The 11,546-nt window shown below is 37.8% G+C and overlaps 1 protein-coding gene across 1 annotated transcript in view; it reads left to right on the top strand.

The window, feature by feature from the left end:
- Positions 1-11,325, top strand: part of LOC110836945 (protocadherin Fat 3-like) — a 251,388-nt gene extending 240,063 nt beyond the window's left edge. The window contains exon 8 of the mRNA XM_087360253.1: positions 11,294-11,325. The gene's annotated coding sequence lies outside the window, so the exon portion shown is untranslated. The remainder of the gene's footprint in view (positions 1-11,293) is intronic.
- Positions 11,326-11,546: the final 221 nt, after the last annotated feature.

Consider the following 11,546-nt stretch of genomic DNA (forward strand, 5'->3'; position numbering starts at 1 on the left):
GTGTCTGAAAAGGATGTATTCAGTGAAATATTGAACTAATATATAAGTGACTGATTTTGGATCTTATTCGTATAATAGACATGTATTGGTTGGTTGGTATTATTTCTTTAAAATCACTATTAGGCTCCAGGAAAGAACTAAAGTGTCTTTTCAACATAAGGTTTAACCATTGAATCGTACCCACTTATTGTCATATCAGTCTTCCTAGTAATAAAATAAAGGAGATAAATGCAATCAGGTTTTCAACATGTTACACCAAAATACATGAACGTAGATTTAAATATAGTTTTCTTTCTTCTCGCCTGATTTAGATATTTATTGGAAACTGATTCTTAACAGAATAACAGACATTTACACGATATTGACTTTGATTGCGAATTGAGTTTAGAATTTAAAATTCCCGAAAAATTGGGCACTTTTAAGTTTCGTAATTTTAAAAATATCGAAAAACTTGAAAATGATATAATTTCCGAAATTTCTAAACAATTCTAAATTTAAAAATCAGCAAATTTTGAACATGGATTTAGAAAACAACTATTCTTAAAATGTTGAGATTTTAAAAATATTTTCAGATTTGTATAGATAGTTGAAATATCTAAGAAGTTTGAGAAATTTTGAAAATTTCTTAAACTTTTAAAATTTATTTTAAATTTTGAATTTAATTTATAATTCGAATTTTTAAATTTCTTGAAAATTGTTGGAAGCATTTTAAAAGATTTAACATTTTAACAATTTTTAAATTTCTAAAATATCTAAAATTGTAATATAGTATTAAAAACATTAAGAATTTTGAAATTTGTCAAGGTTAGTTTAACTTTGCTTAGCGTATCTCAGTTTTGCGCATCGCGGATTTGCACAGTTTAAGTTAGGTTATGTAAGATTAAAATAGCTTACGTTAAGTTATTACAGTTTGGGATTCGTTAGGTTAGAATTGGTTAGATGAGGTTGGCTGGCGTTTGTTTAGTTTCTTGGGTTAGGTTAGCTTAATTTCGGTTTGATTAGGTTTCGTTTCATCCCGTTCGGTTAGGAAAAGTTAGGGAGGGTATGGTCGGTTTGGTTTGTTATGTGTGGTTATTTTAGGTTAGGTTAAGTCGTGGCTTGTGCCATCCAGAGACTTTTATTGACGATATTTAATATATGCTCAGCGTCGGTTTGCTAATGCATACATGGATTTTTGTCTGCGTAGCAACAGTAGGCGTCGGTACGTTCGTCCTCGGTTTTTGAGCGTCGAGTCTTGTGGCATTCGTAGTTTCATCTGCACAAAGGATGGCGACATGGACCAGGGTCACAACGCGCATCGTCGGACCTCCTGTAGTGGTTTCGTGTATTGGGAATGTCATTTATGGCTTCCCGACAGTCGCGTGTCGTTGAATATTGTAGAAGGAATTGTACCTAACTCTAAATATCCACCAAGACTCAAACACAGGAGTATTTTCAAGTTTGTTACCTTAGTTCCTCTTCTCCGAATGGAACAAAATTTCACTTGGCCTCCTTGTCTTGTGCTTAGTTTTGGAGGTACATAAAACTTTCTCGTCACGACTTGAACCTTTGACAGTTTTTGTGGTGTGGTGTTTGTTTCTTTAACCCCTCTTCAAAATATACAACTTTGGTCTTGATGCATTTATTCTATCGTACTTATTATGCGAGCTTAAGGAATCTGTGCTGGGAATCGAAACCAATATATTTTTTCAGGGGTTCTGCACCTTGTTTCTGCAGTCTCTTATTAGAAACATACTGCTTCGGTCTGGGCTTCATTCTTCTTTCGTGCTTAATTTTCGAGCGGAATCGAACTCAAGACTCTTTTCACGGAGTTTTTGTCCTGATACAATGTCTGGCTGGTCTCAAGAAAAATAAACATGCCATGTTCGGTGCAAATCGATATAACCATTCTCGAGCTATAAGCGAACAAACATAAAACACACAATGATGATGAAAAATTGTGCAGCCGTGCTTCGGCTGTAAGTGGTTAATTCCTTCATACCTTGCCAAAGAATTAGTGTCTGCGTCAAACTCTTCAGCGTCTAGGAAAATGGCCGGATTTGTTGTATAATATAGTGTATTCCAAGTTCATGATATTTTATTAGATCCTCTACTGTGAAAGAAGGAAACGATCTTTAATAACAAGCCAAGTCCATGAATGACATGGGATGGACCTCGTAATTTAACCCTTTGCTGTTCACTTAACCTTAGCCTCTTCATGTTAGCAGATAATAAAGTCTTTCTTCAAAACCTTGATGTAATCGGGCAGTGAATGTGAAACTTTATCTCTATAAAGTAACTTGTGTTCAATGCACCGTGTCGCTTTTAAAAGTACTGCATAAGGACCAAGTTTTGAAAAGCGACGTTGAATATGCCTTATGGTCTATTCACAACTCGTAGGCAGATCGACTCACGGTCTGACCGTGAATACGAGTTAAGTAACAGACTGCATAACTCGGTGGAGCAGAGTACGTTTCAAAAAGATATTAATCGCTCACCTGCTTAGAAAATTCCTCGTCTTGGATAGAATTCGGAGGTTTACAGCACTTCGCCAATGGCCCGTATCCAGAGCCACATGAAATCAGTTTACACCCATAAGTTATACTTCTTAAAATACGTTTTAATATCATGCTTCAAGTTACGCCACTGTCTCCAAAAGGATATCTTTCCGACTGAAATGTAATGCTGTACTGCGTGCTCCTTCGTCTCATCCTCCTGGGTTACATGAAATGTAGAAACTACAGATGGGCCACTTAAGGGTGAGGCTTGTTTTAATTTTGTGTGTTGGAACTTGAATTATATTCTATTCTATTCTATTCCGTTGTAGTATATTTTACAATTCTGAACATATGACCTACTAGAAAAGTGACAAAGTAAATACAGAATTTATGAAAATTTTGTAGGATTTGGAAGCCACAAACCGAAATGGAGAATTGTACATGGGGCCTTCTTAGGGACCCAAGAGTCCGAAGGTGGACTGCCGGTAGAATTATTAAAGAATAACAAGAAAAGTTTTAGGAAACATGCATGAAATTTAAAAAATCTTAAAACCTTGCATACCGTGTAGTGTATTTAAATATAAAGTATGTATACAAACAAAACTCTTTACACTTTGAAGGACACTAATGCCAAACACGCTTCGACCTCAAGAGGTCATCATCAGTGGCAAAAAAGTTAAATCACATAATAAAAATCAAAAAGATTATGGTATTTAACAGGGCATAAGTGGTATGTATTTTACAAAACCATATTTATATAACACCTCACAAGACGTTTATTGCACAGGAGTTGGTGTATTATATAGGGCACTTAGCTCTTATGTCTACTGGTCTGATGCCGTTGTTGGTCTACGGTGAGCCATGGTTGCGTCGTCTGTGCCTGTGAACTTCAACGACGCTGTCAGTTTTTAAAAATGTGCAGGGTATATATAAACTCTGAAATCAAGGTTAGGTCGAAAGGCGTTTGGCATTAGTGTTCTCCAAAGTGTAATCAGTTTTGTTTGTTTATATACTTTATAGTAAAATAATAAAATGAAATGCACTTTAAATACGAGAAAATGAAAAATGCACTGCACACTTTTCCAAATTTGTTCATATAGCTGCATTCAATTACAACTGAATAGTTCATAAAAGAAAAGCCGCCTAATAACAAAAACACTGTTAACATTTCTAGCGAAGACTTTCTTTTATCCAAACACGCAGGAAGATAAGAAATTTTACACCCTTAGGAACTACATGTTTTACCACATACGAATATTCTGTTGTCATTCGGCTTCGTAATAAGGAACACCTGTTAATATACTATAAAGTGCATGAAATAAGCTTTTTCTCATATGTAACAACAATTTTTATCGCAATTAATTATACGTAAACATTAGAAAAAATTGCTTGCTTGAATTTTCGAGCGTCCTTCGTCATCAGTACTTCTTAGACATCAGCGTCTACTAGCAGACTGGAACCGATCCCCTGCCCTTGTTCCTGTGTGCGCAACTAGATGGCGAGCAGGTATCTACACGCACTCCGCTTGTACGTGCCCTTAATTATTACTAAATTGAAATCTTGGGCCACATTGCGAGCTCAGTCCATCTTTTGCACCAGTAACTTATTTTATGAAGGATATAAATTCTGAAGTATATGGTTATATGATTTTTGCATTCCGTGTCACTACGTATCTTAGTCCAAATATCCTTTTCCATTGCATTGTTCTGTAACATTCTCAAATTGTATCTCCGTTAGGCCAGCAGGAAAGTCACACCAAAAAACTAGTGAAATTATGTCTGTTTTTATTTTTATTTATGTTTGGGGATGGGGGTTATAAAAAGTCTGAACTTAATTGTTGCAAGCATTCCTTTAATTTAATGGGCTGTTAACTTCTGTGTGAATAAAACTTTAATTTCTTGGTCCGAGGCTTTATGTGACGTTAATTTTGATGGAGGACCATCGCGTGTTTGCTCTTGGTGACTGCTGTATTCAACATATTAGCACTTGTCCTACATATCTTGAGTCCGTGTGGCACCGAATAGAGCGAAAATGCTATGCCGTGTCTACAAGGGACACACTACGGTCATCTTTGTATGTGCTGGGGTAGAACCACAAGATGGATATTTTCATCATCAAAGTTATAATATTATTAAATTATAACGTTTCGAGAGCCGAATTCTGCTTCCATCTTCAGGTATAAAAGGGGAAGAGGACAGAAAGCATAGTTGTTGGGTCCCTGGTTGCGCTGGCCTCAGATCTGAACCTTCCAGGGTCCTGGAGAGTCCAGGCCTCTAGTTTTATAATTGAATAATTTAGACTATGGACAAATTCCAAAACAACAATTTTGCATGTTACGTATAACGCACTATTGTCAGGAACCTTTACACTTCGAATACTACGATTGTGTATAATCTCCATGTCGTCTCTGACTTGACGCCATATAAATATGCTGTTTACAGTTTGTATACTGTTAGACAATGCAAAGATGCTAAATAACATATGAATCAATAAATCAACATAGAAGGAGCTATTGGTTTGCCTCACCACTTTTCATAACTACTGATCTTCATGGTATCAGAAACTTATTATCGTTTTAAACAAGAGTGAGAAGGTGTATGCAGTGTATTGGAGTACGCACATAATTTAAACTGCTTATTTTGCGATATTTCATACCACATTGGCCTCCAAGTTCAACTGTTACAGATTAAACTCTGTTGTTACGAAACTTATCTTACTGAATGTATAACATATAAAATATATCACAAATAATGAGATGTTTTATACACCAATTTTTGCAAGATGATTAAAAATTATTTAATTTTGAACTTTGACTGACACGGACCAAAAAATACAATTTTCCATAACTTGTAATGTAAAATCTCTATACCATATTCCACCAGCGTCCATTGACCAGGTTTGGAGACACGACTTGCCCGTTGTGCAAACAGATCATGAAAGTTTTAGGTATGAAGTTACAGACGCAAGAGTTTATAGAGCCCGTTTAGCGCTGTGTACTGCATAAGTATTCTAGAGACAGTATCTCCTTCAAATGACTGCGAAGTAATTTATTCTCTCTGGAGATATGACTTTCTGTTGATGTTTACTTGTCACGCTTTATCCTTAGTTTTCTTTAGGGACACTTCATAAATAGGATTTTTATTAACCCTTTGAAGCCGAAGATCGTCTTCATAATATTTACGAATCCAGACCGTACCGCGAAGAAAACACTTCACCTCACCATTACGAAAATCAGCTGGTTAACCCTTCGAAGCCGAAGATCGTCTGAATATTATTTACGAAATCAGTCCGTACCGCGAAGAAAACACTACACCGCACCATTACGAAAATCAGCTGGTTAACCCTTTGAAGCCGAAGCTCGTCTTCATAATATTTACGAATCCAGACCGTACCGCGAAGAAAACACTTCACTTAACCATTAGAAGTCGAATCAGGCGGTACCACATAAGATTTAACAAAAGAACATCCCGGTCGAAGCCTTAATCACGTTAAATACGCTACCTTACATAGTGTTCTATCTTGTAAATAAGCCCGTGTTAGAGTAAAATGCTTGTTGCAGTTTCCTTACATGTACAAATTTTAAAGTGTTTAAGGAAAGTTGGGGTGACATTTTTGCTGAGAGAGACAACTTTCCTTTGATATTAAAGTGTCCGTTTCATATGGAAATACCAGATAATGAGTGAATCTGCGTTAATGTGTTTCCGGAACTGGTTTTCTGTAATACGTATGTGGACAATCGACAACATGAAACCTAAATGATAACAGTGATGACTTTTGTTTCATATTTGGAAACCTAAACATTCCTTTGCGTGGCTTAGGAACTTGGTACATTATCCTAAAGGAAGAAAATATTTGAGTGCAAGAACAAAATTCTGAGATAGGAATCTGGATCTGGGAGAGAAGAATTGGCAATGGATTGGAGAAATTTACGTAATAACCTTCATTATTTGTATTCACCAAATATTATTAATGTGATCATATCAAATAGTTTGAGATGAGTCAGACAGAAGCATGTAGGGGAGCCCAGGGCAGAACGGGGAAATTAATCTTTGGAGGCATTTAGAAGGAGCTATAACAAAGACAAACACATGGAGGAATCTTGTGTGGATTTATTGTTTATTTGAGATTTATAATGACTTATTAGGTTAGTTCTAAGAGTTACAGTTTTTTTAAATATATCAATTTCTTTACAAGAATGTAACTTGCCCCATTTTGCCCCGTTTCCGGGGCAAGACAGGGTATAATTGACATATGTTTGAAAAGCTGTAAGAAGACACAGATTATCTAATAATTATGACGTTCGATATAAAAATGATTTAATATACAATGTAAAATGTCGAAATTTTACACATTTGAAATCTACTTCGGCCTAACGCAGACGGCACACGTGCGCACCTCTTCATCAACACCTGCACATGAGTTATGGGCCCATTTCAAGCAAGACGAATACCGGATCCACCCTTCAATAGACTGCGAATAGACATCGCCACAATACTGGCACTCGTCATTTTATCCTCTTCTGCGTCCTACCCCATCCTGCCCCGAGTATAATCTTTCAAATTAGGATTGTTCCACCAAAAATTACATCATGAAAATAAATAAAAATATTGTGTTTAAGGCTTTTAAGAAAACACCTTGTAACATGCGTCATTCAACAAAGTGAATATGAATAATGAATAGGTCTTACTTTCACTGGAAGTTGAGAAACATTTGTAAAATGTAGGAGCAAAACCCAGCATGGGAGATTATTTCAGAAACTCTAACCACAAAATGGCGCTGACTGACATGACTTAAACCTGTGCTGTCTGCTAATGGTATTTCACCTGGTCCCGATAGATCGCATCGAATTGCAGACGAAATAAAGCCGATACCCTGTTCTGCCCAGTGGCCCCCTTTCTGCCCTGGGATCCCCTATGGGTGAAATGATAATAGTATAAACAATTTTTGTTTGAATATTTGAAGGAAACCCCTTTCTTTAGAGGCATACGAGTAGATTTTGGTTGAGATGGTGGAGAATTGCTTAACATGTTAGATAACAATGAAGTTTTCAGGAGAGTCGCTAACTAGTAGTTAGTTATCGTTGGTCTATCATCGTCTGGCACACGGTGTAAACAAGAAACCGTTGAGAAATTGAGGGAATTGAGTCCAGGTTCGAACAATTCCTGGAGAATCCGTTAAGGCCATCTTAGAGACAAAAACGGAGGGATGATGTACACTCGTTTATAGTAAATTAAGTTGTATTCATTTGTATCTTTATCATATGCATTTGTACACACGAAATGTTACAGCAAACGAAGATTTAATTAACAAGGCACACTTTAACTTCTGTAATTCCCTTCATCTCTCTTATTCCGTTTGTTTTTAGCCGGCAACTTTTAAGACAGATGTATCAGGAGTGCAGTCTGCATCAACATGAACGAAGGCGGGTGGCTGAGAGAGATGCATACAAATGGCGTCCGCTTTACGCTGAAATCACTGAATACTTTATACACCGTCTTCCTTAAACTGATTGGTTCACGACAACACGTGACAGTAAATGTGCAGAAGCGTTAAAATCAGCCGCATTCGTTCATTAATTTTGAAACTGGTTCCTAATAACATTTTGTTAACATGTGGCTCCGTCAGTTACAGGTCGACAAGATGATGTATGGTCGAAAAACATTTATTTATTCATTCAAATAGCTCTGTTTCATGACTGTATATCTGCTTCTTAGGTTTAGAAGTGCCAGTCGATACATTCTTGGATTAACATTTGTCAACGCATCGCAAGAAGCTGTGGTCTAATTGAAGGTACCATTCCGGCATTTGGCAATACATATTCAGTCCTCTCATTTTACTTTTCACATTATTTTTCCCTTCTGTGTTTCCTCCAGTCTCTTATTCATCTATTAATTTCTTATTCGCTTGTTTGGGTGTGTTTAATTCGTATTATGTTTGTTTGTTTCTTTGGTGCATTCTTTCAGACTCATCATCGCCAACCGACTGGGTGCAATAAGAATGTTAATTGACTAAACACGCATAAATCAATGGAATACAAACCGGCGGAAAACGCGCAGAATGCACCTCAAATTCCTTATAATAACGTCAAACCCGTGTTCTGCCCCGAGGCAGCTTCAAGTCAGTGCTTTGCTTGTGGTTCTGGTTGCTCTCAGTGTGCGTCGGTCCTCACAGATACGGGATGACATTTAATATTGCGGGGAGTTGGTATGTTGGTAGACACACAGACAGTCGGCCGAACCTGTGTTTCGTGTTCTGCAGACTAGACGAGACTCGTTAATTTCCTCTCCTGCCTCCTCATGGAGTTGAAGACTCGACAGCATCTCAACCAGGTGTTTGTATTCAGTGTGAATAAGATATTGGAGAGTCGTGAGTTTGACTTCCGTCTCACATATCTCTTGATTGAAACGTGACCAAGAGTTTAACGTTTTACTGTTTTGTTTAAAGCTTGGATATTCTAGAATCAATAACATTTGTGGCGAATGAGATTGACGAAGTGAACGCAAAAGGGAGGTCGTATCTGTACGTCTGTCACTCCAAATATACTGAACGGATTTTGGCGAAACTTTGTTCTGGAGGTAAAAATCAAAACTGTCCTTAAAAATAAATTTGTTTCGCATTGGCCCAATACAGGGTTCACTTTACATGAAGCTGAAATTGACATATTAAACTGATACACATAGCAGAATTTATTTTAGCCAAAATGAAGGAAAGAAATCTAAACCAATGAGCATCTTTGTCTTATGATACGAGGTGCGATCGGAAAGTCTCAAAAGACTGCGCTTATAAAAACCCATACACTTATCTCAGGTATTAAATTCATCCATCACCCTCGACGTAGTTCCCCTGGGAGTGAACACAACGATCCCAGCGCCGCTGCCAAGCCTGGAAGCATCCCAGGAAATCTTTCTTTGTCAGCCTGTCAAGCACCATCTGCGATTCTGCCTGAATCTCTTCTATCGTCTCAAATCTCCTTTCCTTTAGCTGAATTTTCATCTTTGGGAAGAGGAAGAAGTCACACGGGGCTTAGAAAGGAAGTTGGGGTCGGTTCTTGCAAGATCTTTGAGCTCCTGACAAACCAGAAGTCGATTCTGCTTCTGGTCCTCAGACAGGATGCGTCGCATGTGGAGTTCTTCCTTTAGAATCAGCTGACAGGTCCCATAGCCTATCCCAACAATGTCGCACAAGTCGTTGATGGTACGACGTCGATCTTCGTAACATTTTCGGGCGTTGTGCTCGAAGATGGTCGTCCAGAACGCTCGTCATCATCGACAGAGGTTCGGCCATTTTTAAAACGTGAATGCCACACAAAAGTTTGCGGACTCCCCAAATGCTTGCTTTAGCATTTCATAGGTTTCCGTAGCCGTTTTGGCGAGTCTTTGGCAAAATTTGATGCACAATCTTTGTTCATGAAAATCCGCAATCGCAGGAGGGTCGGTGTAATGCACTACCAAAACGCCCGTAACTAAGAAACAAATGCTAATTCGATGATGCCGGCTGGCACACTGATTCACTATGAATGTAGGCCGCACCCCCTAGCGGCAGAAGCTTGTACTACATCCGGTTCGCCCTCTATTGACACAGTCTTGAAACTTTCCGATCGCACCTCGTATATATAGATTCAGAATAACGCCGATTTTGAAACCAGGAAGTCAAAGAGTGAGAAAAATCGTAATTCTTATATCACTGAATTTGAATAAAAATTATAAATACAATTATCTCTGCAATTACGTATGTTTCGTTAACGCGAATTTGCTCCAATTAGATCGATGAATCGGTAAAAGCTGTTTGTGAGATGCAAACTTTTGCATATGCGAGTTTGCTCTTATGCAGTTTCATTCCTGGCACTTTAAACTTTCAAAGGACTAATTTAATCTCTGCGGAGGTACCGGGGTTATTTTTACTACGCGATTAGTTATAAGTCGGCGTCTTACATGAATGCAACTATCGCATAACTGCAGAGATGCCTGTACACATCAATCACATGAAAGGATCGCGGGACCAACGAATTGCCGATTGTAAATGTATAAAATATATTTTGTAAATACCTTTATTTTATTTACGTTATTTCAGAACTTTAATTGTAATGTTAATATATTACTCGTCAATGCTTGGGTGCCAGGAACGCATGTCATTGACTTCCCATTGATTTACATTATAAAAGAGTTTCAATTTACGCCGATTCCGATTACGCCGGATCGTCCAGGAACACATCCCCGGCGTAAATCGAGGGCTACCTGCATATACCTCACAATAAATCTTTATAATAGATGGAACACGTATTAAAAACGAAATATGTTCCAGAAATATCAAGGTTTGTCTCAGGTACATAGAAGTAAATACCCTGTAAAATGGGGAGTAGATGGAGTAATAATAATAATAATAATAACAATAATAACAACAACAATATTATTACAGAACGAGAATGTTCCAATCCAAGTTCTTCATGTGTATTCTTCCGCCAAATATGTTTAAGGTGATCGAAGCAAAGAGGTTATGATGGGCGGATGGGTATTTCGTGTTGGCGTTAGCAGATGAACACAAAATTCTATTCGCAGAGCCTCAATAAAATATAGAATTAGGAAACGTGGGCGTTGATTTCATGACAATGTTCAAATAGATCATAAGGATAGAGTAGAATTCCGTGTTAGAATTTTAAAGTAAGGTATGAACGTACGGCTTCCATAAAACGGGGAATTTGTTGTTCATCTGAGTATCTAGCAATTTTAATTAACGATCGTCACTTTGTAGTTCTCGTTTTTAGCTGATGCCTGTTTAATAGGCCTGGGTTTGTGACGTGGCTAGTCTTCTGTTTGCAGGTCGCTGTGGTCATGGTAGTCCTTGCGAACAGCTGTGCTACGAGTTGCATGACGGGATGTTCGAGTGCGACTGTAAAGACGGATTTGTGCTGCACCAGAATGGATACAGCTGTCTGGGTGAGTAGTCGTTCGATATAGCGTTAATTTCTGCCACAAGCTAGCGTCTTTATTATCACAATACGCCTTGCTATCAAAGCACTGAATCTGGACAGTATTCATAATAAACAAATTTTCAGGGAAGAACTTACGGCGC

The sequence above is a fragment of the Zootermopsis nevadensis genome, unplaced genomic scaffold (assembly GCF_977971745.1).
Source record: "Zootermopsis nevadensis isolate Lab colony 2312 unplaced genomic scaffold, Znev_1.0 Znev_ptg000040l, whole genome shotgun sequence".
In the NCBI taxonomy this organism is placed as follows: Eukaryota; Metazoa; Arthropoda; class Insecta; order Blattodea; family Termopsidae; genus Zootermopsis; species Zootermopsis nevadensis.